The sequence below is a fragment of the Siphateles boraxobius genome, unplaced genomic scaffold, assembly GCF_051911475.1.
Source record: "Siphateles boraxobius isolate OS27281-9 unplaced genomic scaffold, OSU_SipBor_1 22, whole genome shotgun sequence".
NCBI classification, from domain to species: domain Eukaryota; kingdom Metazoa; phylum Chordata; class Actinopteri; order Cypriniformes; family Leuciscidae; genus Siphateles; species Siphateles boraxobius.
In genome coordinates this window covers 15,330,001-15,341,435 of record NW_027508833.1, presented here as the reverse complement: position 1 = coordinate 15,341,435, position 11,435 = coordinate 15,330,001, and the positions used below count along the sequence as shown (strand labels likewise).

The 11,435-nt window shown below is 38.0% G+C and overlaps 1 long non-coding RNA gene across 1 annotated transcript; it reads right to left on the bottom strand.

Annotated features, from left to right (window-relative positions):
- Window positions 1–461: 461 nt before the first annotated feature.
- LOC143746740 (uncharacterized) lies at window positions 462–6,520 on the bottom strand. Its single transcript, XR_013206607.1, has 2 exons — window positions 6,361–6,520; window positions 462–932 (listed from the first exon to the last, which is right to left on the bottom strand). It is a non-coding gene; the product is annotated as an uncharacterized LOC143746740 (long non-coding RNA).
- Window positions 6,521–11,435: the final 4,915 nt, after the last annotated feature.

Below are 11,435 nucleotides of genomic sequence, written 5' to 3'. Positions count from 1 at the left end.
ATCTATCTATCTATCTATCTATCTATCTATCTATCTATCTATCTATCTATCTATCTATCTAATAATCTATCTTTCTTTCTAACTAATATTTCTTCCTAACTAATTCTTTTTTTTCTAACAAATCTTTTTCTTTCTTTCTAACTAATCTCTTTCTTTCTTTCTAATCTCTTTCTTTCTTTCTAACTAATCTATCTTTCTTTCTTTCTAACTAATCTTTCTTTCTTTCTAACTAATCTTTCTTCTTTCTAACTAATCTATATTTCATTCTTTCTAACTAATCTATCTTTCTTTCTTTCTAACTAATCTATCTTTCTTTCTCACTAATCTACCTTTCTTTCTTTCTAGCTAATCTATCTTTCTTTCTTTCTAACTGATCTATCTTTCTTTCTTTCTAACTAATCTATCTTTCTTTCTTTCTTTCTTTCTAACTAATCTATCTTTCTTTCTTTCTAACTAATCTATCTTTCTTTCTCACTAATCTACCTTTCTTTCTTTCTAGCTAATCTATCTTTCTTTCTTTCTAACTGATCTATCTTTCTTTCTTTCTAACTAATCTATCTTTCTTTCTTTCTTTCTTTCTTTCTAACTTATCTATCTTTCTTTCTAGCTAATATTTATTTTTTCTTTCTAAGTAATCTTTCTTTCTAACTAATCTATCTATCTTTCTTTCTTTCTAAATAATCTAACTAATCTATCTTTTTTCTTTATAACTAATCTATCTTTCTTTATAACTAATCTATCTTTCTTTCTTTCAAACTAATCTTTCTTTCTTTCTTTCTAACTAACTAATCTATCTTTCTTTCTTCCTAACTAATCTATCGTTCTTTCTAACTAATCTTTCTTTCTAACTAATCTTTCTTTCTTTCTAACTGATCTATCTTTCTTTCTAACTAATCTATCTTTTTTTCTTTCTAATGAATCTATCTTTCTTTCTTTCTAACTAATCTATCTTTCTTTCTAACTAATCTATCTTTTTATGACAGCGCATGCGCGTGCGGTTTGTGTTTGTGTTTGGAGATCCGTCGAATTGATTCATTAATCCTTGCTTTTCTTCTTTTCAACTAATTTATAAACAAGCACTTTCTATTTTTATATCATGGGAACTTATCCTCGCTACTATTCCTTATAAAAAACAATCGGATTACTTTGATATCGCTACTTAGATCCAACTTTGCGAATCTCGGCTACTAGCCTTTAGTCCGCTAGCATTTCACGCGTGGCCTCGCGGCTACCGACCGTCTTATTTTACACCCGTTTCACTGAAAGGATACAGGTTATATCCAGCATTTCACTCCTAAATTAGTAGTGATACTGATAGTATCACTACTAATTTACTGTTCATCTGTTATAATGGCGAACATATCGGATGTTAGTCTAACGTTACCTCTGAGTGCAGGTGAGGACACATTCGAGCTGATTTCGGTACGATTGGAGCTGGAATCGGTGGAGAAACAGATCCGTGGTCTGCTCGAGAAACAAGCCGAGCTGCGGGATCGGCGATCAGCGCTTGAAACGTCACGCGCCGATGCTCATAAGTCAGTGGTTAGTAACTTTTTGACTCCGACTTCGTCTACTCCGTGCGTTTCTCTGCCCAGGAGGACGCGATCATCTCTGGCATCATTCACTCCGGCACCGACACAACACCATGGACCCTGGGTGATCCCACAGCGAAAGACACGAGCCAGGTCCAGAGCAAGAACCTCACCGCCCCTCCCGGTCTTCGAGATGTCCACCCGGAACCGCTTCTCCCCCCTTCGCGAGTCGGAACGCGACGACGCCGTGATCATCGGCAGTTCCATGGTCCGTCATGTCCGCGCTACCTCAGGTAAGGGTACGGTGCGCACTCACTGCTTTCCTGGTGCTCGTGTTCTTGATGTCGCCGCACAGGTTCCCGAGATCCTGAACGGTGACGAGCGCGTCGGAGCTGTTGTGCTGCATACGGGAGTGAATGACATCAGGCTGCGGCAGACGGAGGTTCTGAAGAAGGACTACAAGAGCCTGATCGAGACGGTACGTAGCACAGCGCCTGAGGCAACGATCATCGTGTCTGGACCGCTTCCCACGTACCGACAAGGACAGGAAAGGTTCAGTAGATTATTTGCACTAAATGAATGGTTAATGTCATGGTGTAATGAACAGAAACTGCTCTTTGTAAATAATTGGAATCTGTTCTGGGAGCGACCTAGGCTCTACCGTGCTGATGGCCTGCACCCCAGCAGAATCGTAGCGGCTGTTCTGTCGGACAACATCTCCAAGACGTTACACACCATATGACTAGAAAATCAAAGTCCAAATCACAGTCTTTGCTGTGCCAAATTAATTGAAATAAGTAGTGTAGAACATTATATAGAAACTGTGTCTATTCCTCGTTTAGTGAGGCCATATAATAAATCTACTGTAGGATCTAGGGAAAATCTTATTGTAATTAAACCTGAAAATCTAAATATCAGTGAACAAAAACAATTTCTAAAACTAGGTCTTCTAAACATTAGATCGCTCACACCTAAGGCGGTTATTGTAAATGAAATGGTCACAGATAATAGCTTCGATGTACTTTGCCTTACTGAAACCTGGCTTAAACCAAATGATTATTTCGGTCTAAATGAGTCCACTCCACCAGGATACTGTTATAAGCATGAGCCCCGTCTGATCGGTCGTGGCGGCGGTGTTGCAACAATCTATAGAGATATTCTTAATGTTATTCAGGATACAGGTCACAGGTTTAATTCATTTGAAGTACTTGTACTAAATATTACGCTCTTAGATGTAAGAAAGAAATCCCTATTATCTCTAGCCTTGGCTACTGTATATAGACCTCCAGGGCCCTATGCTGATTTCCTAAAAGAGTTTGCAGAGTTTCTCTCAGATCTATTGGTCAATACCGATAAAGCAATAATTGTTGGAGATTTTAACATACACGTAGATAACACAAATGATGCGTTAGGGACTGCGTTTACAGATTTATTAAACTCTTTTGGGGTCAAGCAAAACGTCAGTGGTCCCACTCATCGTCTAAATCATACACTAGACTTAATTATATCATATGGAACCAATCCAACTGATATAGATATTATACCGCAAAGTGACGATCTCTCTGATCATCACATGGTAACTTGTATAATACGTACTGCGGAAAATTTGTCATGTTGCGCCACGTTATCGACCAGGCAGAACAATCGTTCCAACCACTATAGATAGATTCTTAAATAGCTTACCTGATCTATCTCAGCTGCTCAGTGAACCCAAACAAACAGATGAACTAGAGGAAATGACTAGCAGTTTGAGCACCATTTTCTCTAGTACATTAGATATTGTTGCACCAATTAGATTAAAAAAGGTTAGAGAGAAAACTAAAGCACCTTGGTACAACAGTGCTACGCATGTTATCAAGAGAGAAACTCGTAACTTAGAGCGTAAATGGAAACAAACTAATTTAGAGGTCTTTAGATTCGCGTGGAAAGACAGTATGTCACGTTATAAAAAGGCTCTAAAAGCAGCCAGGGCTGAGCATCTCCACAAACTAATAGAAAATAACCAAAATAATCCAAGGTTTTTATTTAACACCGTGGCTAGACTAACAAATATACAGACATCACCAGAGCAAAATATTCCGTTACAGTATAGTAGTAATGATTTTATGAACTACTTTAATGAGAAAATAGAAAGCATCCGTAACACAATTGTAAATGTACACTCTTTTATGGTGTCTTATGATTCAGCCTCAATTATCGCCCCTCTGGAACAACTACACCGCTTTACAACTATAGGACAGGAAGAGCTAAATAAACTTATCATTGCATCGAAACCAACAACATGTTTATTAGATCCAATACCCACTAAACTACTGAAAGAAGTGTTACCTGTAGTGGAAGAGCCTCTTCTCAATATTATTAACTCGTCTTTATTTTTAGGTCATGTTCCAAGAATATTCAAGCTGGCAGTAATAAAACCTCTCATTAAGAAACCGCAATTAGACCCAAATAACTTAGCAAATTACAGACCCATTTCAAATATTCCATTTATGTCTAAAATACTAGAAAAAATTGTGTCCGCTCAATTGTGCTCTTTCTTGCAAGAAAATGAGATATATGAAAAATTCCAGTCAGGATTCAGACCGCGTCATAGCACAGAAACTGCGCTAGTTAAAATTACAAATGATTTACTTTTAGCTTCTGACCAAGGCTGTATCTCAATACTAGTTCTACTCGATCTAAGCGCTGCGTTCGACACTATCGATCATAAAATACTCCTGGATCGACTACAAAACTACACTGGTGTTCAGGGACAGGCATTAAGCTGGTTTAGATTGTACTTATCAGACCGTTATCATTTTGTTTGTTTAAATGGGGAAAAATCAAAGATAACGTCAGTAGACTACGGAGTGCCGCAAGGATCGGTGTTAGGCCCTCTGCTATTCTCAATATATATGCTCCCACTTGGTAATATTATAAGAAAACATGCAATTAATTTCCACTGTTATGCTGATGACACTCAATTATATATTTCATCACGGCCAGATGAAAACACTAACTTATCAAATTTGACAGAGTGTCTCAAAGATATAAAATGCTGGATGACGCGTAATTTCCTGCTACTAAATTCAGATAAAACGGAGGTATTACTTATTGGTCCAAAAAACTACCCACAAACTCACTTACAATACAACTTTAATATAGAAGGATGTCCAGTTACTTTATCCACTACAGTAAAAGACCTGGGTGTTATACTAGACCGCAACTTGTCTTTCGAAAATCATATTTCATATGTTACAAGAACAGCCTTTTTCCACCTTAGAAACATTACAAAGCTACGTAACATGCTATCTGTTTCTGATGCAGAAAAGTTAGTTCATGCATTCATGACCTCGAGACTAGATTATTGTAATGCTATATTAGCTGGCTGTCCTGCATCCTCAATAAACAAGCTACAGTTAGTGCAAAATGCAGCTGCTAGAGTTCTTACTAGGTCAAGAAAATATGATCATATAACACCAATTTTATCATCTCTACACTGGTTACCTATCAAGTTCCGTATCAATTACAAAGTACTATTACTGACCTATAAAGCCCTAAATGGTTTAGCTCCTGTGTATTTAATGGACCTTCTATCGCCCTACAATCCATCACGTTCTTTAAGATCACTAAATTCGAGGCTTCTGGTCATTCCTAGGATATCTAAGTCCACTAAAGGAGGAAGGGCGTTCTCACATTTAGCTCCAAAACTCTGGAATAGCCTTCCTGATATTGTTCGAAGCTCTGACTCGCTGTCCCAGTTTAAAACTAGATTAAAGACGCATCTCTTTAGCCAAGCATTTACATAATGCTTACCTTTTATACCACTGCTGAATCAGATCAAATGCATTTAATATTATAAAACTTGAAGAGTCTGTAGGTTATTTGTATAAGTTGCATAGTATTTACAGTCATTACGTTCCTGTGTATATTGCGTGAATGACGGGTGGTTGGGTAGATATTGTGTTTTGCGGTAGTTGGTATGCCATACGGAACCGTTGCCACTGAACCTGCATTAACGACGACAGTGGGGCTCGACAGCCTTAGTCAAACGGGTCGGCGCGTATGGTTGGGTTGCGGAGAGATTGTGAGATTGTGGTTGGGTCTCAGCAGCAGGAGGGATGTAGAGGTCAGTAAGCAGGGCTGAGTTGAGTGGGGGACGGAGGGGGGTGACTCTGGGACGCAAGAATCACTGTCTTCATGTTTTTTATCATTTACGCCCGTGTTATGGAAATCATTATGAACAGCAGCTACGCTAATTATTTTCCCTTTTTGCTTTTCTGCTGTTATCTCGGGACGTTCGTCAGCTCCAGTTTGTATGCAGCCTTTCACAGAGGCTTCAGATACGCCAATCACAAAGCCTGTGAAGAGACGACTCAACACCGGCGATATGGACCCTCTATGGTGGACGGCACTGATCCTCAACAACTCGTCTCAACACCGGCGTGATTACTTGGAGTTCCAAAAGATGGAAATGGATAAATATTCTAAATGTTCCGATCCAATCTGACTTGTAATGCTGCCCGAATCATAAATCATGCACTGTTCCTTCGTTGGCCAGAGGAGAACTGGCCCTTCGACTGAGTCTGGTTTCTCCCAAGGTTTTTTTCTCCATTCTGTCACCTGATGGAGTTTTGGTTCCTTGCCACTGTTGCCTTGGCTTTTGGCTTGCTTAGTTGGGGACATTTAATATTCAATAATATTATTGATCTGCCTTACTTAAGGTGGACGTTGACTCAATTTTCTTTTAGAAACAAACTCTGTTATATTATTTTCATGTTATCACTGTGAAGCTGCTTTGATACAATCTGTATTGTAAAAAGCGCTATATAAATAAAGGTGACTTGACTTGACTTGACTTTTTTTCTTTCAAACTAATCTTTCTTTCTTTCTTTCAAACTAATCTTTCTTTCTTTCTAACTAACTAATCTCTCTTTCTTTCTTCCTAACTAATCTATCGTTCTTTCTAGCTTATCTTTCTTTCTAACCAATCTTTCTTTCTTTCTAACTGATCTATCTTGCTTTCTAACTAATCTTTCTTTCTTTCTAACTAATCTATCTTTCTTTCTTTCTAACTAATCTATCTTTCTTTCTTTCTAACTAATCTATGTTTCTTTCTTTCTCTCTAACTTATCTTTCTTTCTTTTTTCTTTCTAAATAATCTTTCTTTCTTTCTAACTATTATTTCTTTCATTCTAACTAAACTTTCTTTCTTTTTCTTTCCAACTAATCTAACTAATCCATTTTTCTTTCTTTCTAACTTATCCATCTTTCTTTCTTTCTAACTTATCCATCTTTCTTTCTTTCTAACTAATCTTTCTTTCTTTCTTTCTTTCTTTCTTTCTTTCTACCTAATCTTTCTTTCTAACCTCTCTATCTTTCTTTCTTTCTAACTAATCTTTCATGCTTTCTAACTATTCTTTCTTTCTTTCTAACTAACTTTTTCATGGATTTGAACTTTTGAACTCATGAATTTATACACTTATGAATTTTCCTAAATTCATACACTTATGAACTTTTAAATTCATAAATAGTTCACCATAGCAACCACCCATAACACCCTAGCAACCACCCAAAATACCTTAAAACACCCTAGCAACACCATAGCAACCACCCAGAACACCCTAGCAACTGCCTAGCAACCACCCAAAACACCCTAGCAACCACCCAGAACACATTAAAACACCCTAGCAACACCATAGCGACCACCCAGAACACCCTAGCAATCGCCTAGCAACCATCCAGAACACCCTAGCAACTGCCTAGCAACCACCCAAAATACCTTACAACACCCTAGCAACCACTCAAAACACCCTAGCAACTGCCTAGCAACGACCCAAAATACCTTAAAACACCCTAGCAACACCATAGCAACCACCCAAAATAGCCTAGAACACCCTAGCAACACCATAGCAACCACAAAGAACACCATAGAACACCCTAGCAACCATCTAGAACACCCTAGCAACCGCCTACCAACTACCCAGAACACCCTAGCAACTGCCTAGCAACTACCCAGAACACTCTAGCAACACCATAGCAACCACCCAGAACAACCTAGCAACTGCCTGGCAACCACCCAGAACACCCTAGCAACCACCCAAAATACCTCAAAACACCCTAGCAACATCATAGCAACCACCCAAAATAGCCTAGCAACCACCCAAAATACCTTAAAACACCCTAGCAACACCCTAGTAACCACCCAAAATAGCCTTAAGCACACTAGCAACACCATAGCAATCCCCAGAACACCCTAGCAACACCATAGCAACCACCCAAAATAGCCTAGAACACCCTAGCAACACCAAAGCAACCAACCAGAACACCCTAGCAACTGCCTAGCAACCACCCAAAATACCTTAAAACACCCTAGCAACACCATAGCAACCACCCAAAATACCTTACAACACCCTAGCAACACCATAGCAACCAACCAGAACACCCTAGCAACTGCCTAGCAACCAACCAGAACACCATAGCAACCACCCAAAAATAGCAACCACCCAGAATACCCTAGCAAATACCTAGCAACCACCCAGAACACCCTAGCAACCACCCAACATTCCTTAAAACACCCTAGCAACCACCCAAAATACCTTACAACACCCTAGCAATACCATAGCAACCACCCAGAACACCCTAGCAACCATCCAAAATACTGTAGAACACCCAAGCAACACCATAGCAACCACCTAAAATACCTTAGCAACCGCCAAGCAACCACCCAGAACACATTAGCAACCCACTAGAAACACCCTAGCAACTTTAAATTACTTCAAACTATACTTCAAACTTTAAACTACTTTAAACTTTAAACTATTTAAAACTTTGAACTGCTTTAAACTACTTCAAACTACTTTAAACTTTAAACTAATTTAAACTATAAACTAATTTAAACTTCAAACTACTTCAAACTTCAAACTACTTTAAACTAATTTAAACTTCTAACTACTTTTAACTTTAAACTAATTAAAACTTTTTTAAACTTAAAACTAATTTAAACTATAAACTAATTTAAACTTCAAATTACTTTAAACTTCAAACTAATTTACATTTTAAACTAATTTACATATTAAACTAATGTAAACTTCAAACTTCTTTAAACTTCTTTAAACTTTCTGGTCCAAACTTTCACAAGCCAACTTAAAGTTTGTCTCAACGAACTTTTTCTAGTTAAGTTGGCTTGTGAGAGCCAACTTACTGATATTGTACTTAAACTTATTATTATTAAGTTGGCTTGTGAGAGCCAACTTACTGATATTGTACTTAAAAATCCCATTGACTTAACATGGCGGAATGTTCAGATTTTCAAACTCCCCAAATGTCAAAAATTCAAATCTAAACTCCTTGAAGCCCTAGACTGAATCAAACTGCCATTCTATGTACTATATGAGCCATTGAGACTCATTTAAACTAATAAACTAATCTATCTATGACACTCATCTATCTATCTATCTATCTATCTATCTATCTATCTATCTATCTATCTATCTATCTATCTATCTATCTATCTATCTATCTATCTATCTATCTATCTATCATCTGACTATTTTATCTATCTATCTATCTATCTATCTATCTATCTATCTATCTATCTATCTATCTATCTATCTATCTATCCATCTATCTATCATCTGACTATAACTAATCTATCTATGACACTTTTCTATCTACACTTAAACTATTAAACTCATAATAAATTAATAAACTCTAAACTTGAACTCTTAGACTCATTTAAACTTATTAACTCTAAACTCATAAACTCGTACACTTATGAACTCATACACTTATAAACTCATGAACTCTTACTCATTTAAACTTATAAACTCTAAACTCATAAACTCGTACACTTATAAACTCATGAATTCATACACTTATGAACTCATGAATTCATAAACGTATAAACTCATACACTTATGAACTCATGAATTCATACACTTATGAACTCAAACTCATAAATTAATAAACTCTGAACTCTTACTCATTTAAACTTATAAACTCTTAAATTATAAACTCTAAACTCATAAACTCGAACACTTATAAACTCATGAATTCATAAACTTATGAACTCATGAAATCATAAACTCAAACTCGTACACTTATAAACTCATGAATTCATACACTTATGAACTCAAACTCATAAATTAATAAACTCTGAACTCTTACTCATTTAAACTTATAAACTGTAAACTCATTAACTCGTACACAAACTCATAAACTTATAAACTCATGAATTCATACACTTATGAATTTTCATAAATTCATACACTTATGAACTTTTAAATTCATAAATAGTTCACCATAGCAACCACCCATAACACCCTAGCAACCACCCAAAATCCCTTAAAACACCCTAGCAACACCATAGCAACCACCCAAAATACCCTAGAACACCCTAGCAACTGCCTAGCAACCCCCAGAACACCCTAGCAACTGCCTAGCAACCACCCAGAACACACTAGCAACCACCCAAAATACCTTAAATCACCCTAGCAACACCATTGCAACCACCCAAAATACCCTAGAACACCCTAGCAACCACCAGAACACCCTAGCAACTGCCTAGCAACCACCCAGAACACCCTAGCAACCACCCAAAATACCTTAAATCACCCTAGCAACACCATAGCAACCACCCAAAATACCCTAGAACACCCTAGCAACGCCCTAGCAACCACCAGAACACCCTAGAAACCAACCAAAATACCTTAAATCACCCTAGCAACTGCCTAGCAACCACCCAGAACACCCTAGCAACCACCCAAAATACCTTAAATCACCCTAGCAACACCATAGCAACCACCCAAAATACCCTAGAACACCCTAACAACGCCCTAGCAACCACCAGAACACCCTAGCAACCACCCAAAATACCTTAAATCACCCTAGCAACACCATAGCAACCACCCAAAATACCCTGGAACACCCTGGCAACGCCCTAGCAAACCCCCAGAACACCCTAGCAACCAACCAAAATACCTTAAATCACCCTAGCAACTGCCTAACAACCACCTTGAACACCCTAGCAACCACCCAAAATACCTTAAATCACCCTAGCAACACCATAGCAACCACCCAAAATACCCTAGAACACCCTAGCAACGCCCTAGCAACCACCAGAACACCCTAGCAACCACCCAAAATACCTTAAATCACCCTAGCAACTGCCTAGCAACCACCCAGAACACCTAACAACCACCCAAAATACCTTAAAACACCCTAGCAACCACCCAAAATGCGCTAGAGCACCCTTGCAACTGCATAGCAACCCCCAGAACACCCTAGCAACTGCCTAGCAACCACCCAGAACACCCTAGCAACCACCCAAAATACCTTAAATCACCCTAGCAACACCATAGCAACCAACCAAAATAACCTAGAACACCCTAGCAACCAACCAAAATACCCTAGAACACCCTAGCAACACCATAGCAACCACCCAGAACACCCTAGCAACCCCCAAAAATGCCTTTAAACATCCTAGCAACACCATAGCAACCACCCAAAAAAGCCTAGAACACCCTAGCAACACCATAGCAGCCACCCAATACACCATAGCAACTGCCTAGCAACTGCCTAGCAACCACCCAGAACACCCTAGCAACTAATATAAACTATAAACCCTGGCAACCACCCAAAATACCTTAAATCACCCTAGCAACACCATAGCAACCACACAAAATACCCTAGAACACCCTAGCAACTGCCTAGCAACCACCCAGAACACCCTAGCAACTAATATAAACTTCAAACTGCTTTAAAATTCAAACTAAATTTCAACTTTAAACTAATTTAAACTATAAACTAATTTAAACTTCAACCTACTTCAAACTACTTTAAACTTTAAACTAATTTAAACTTCTAAATACTTTTAACTTTAAACTAATTTAAACTTATTTAAACTTTAAACGAATTAAAACT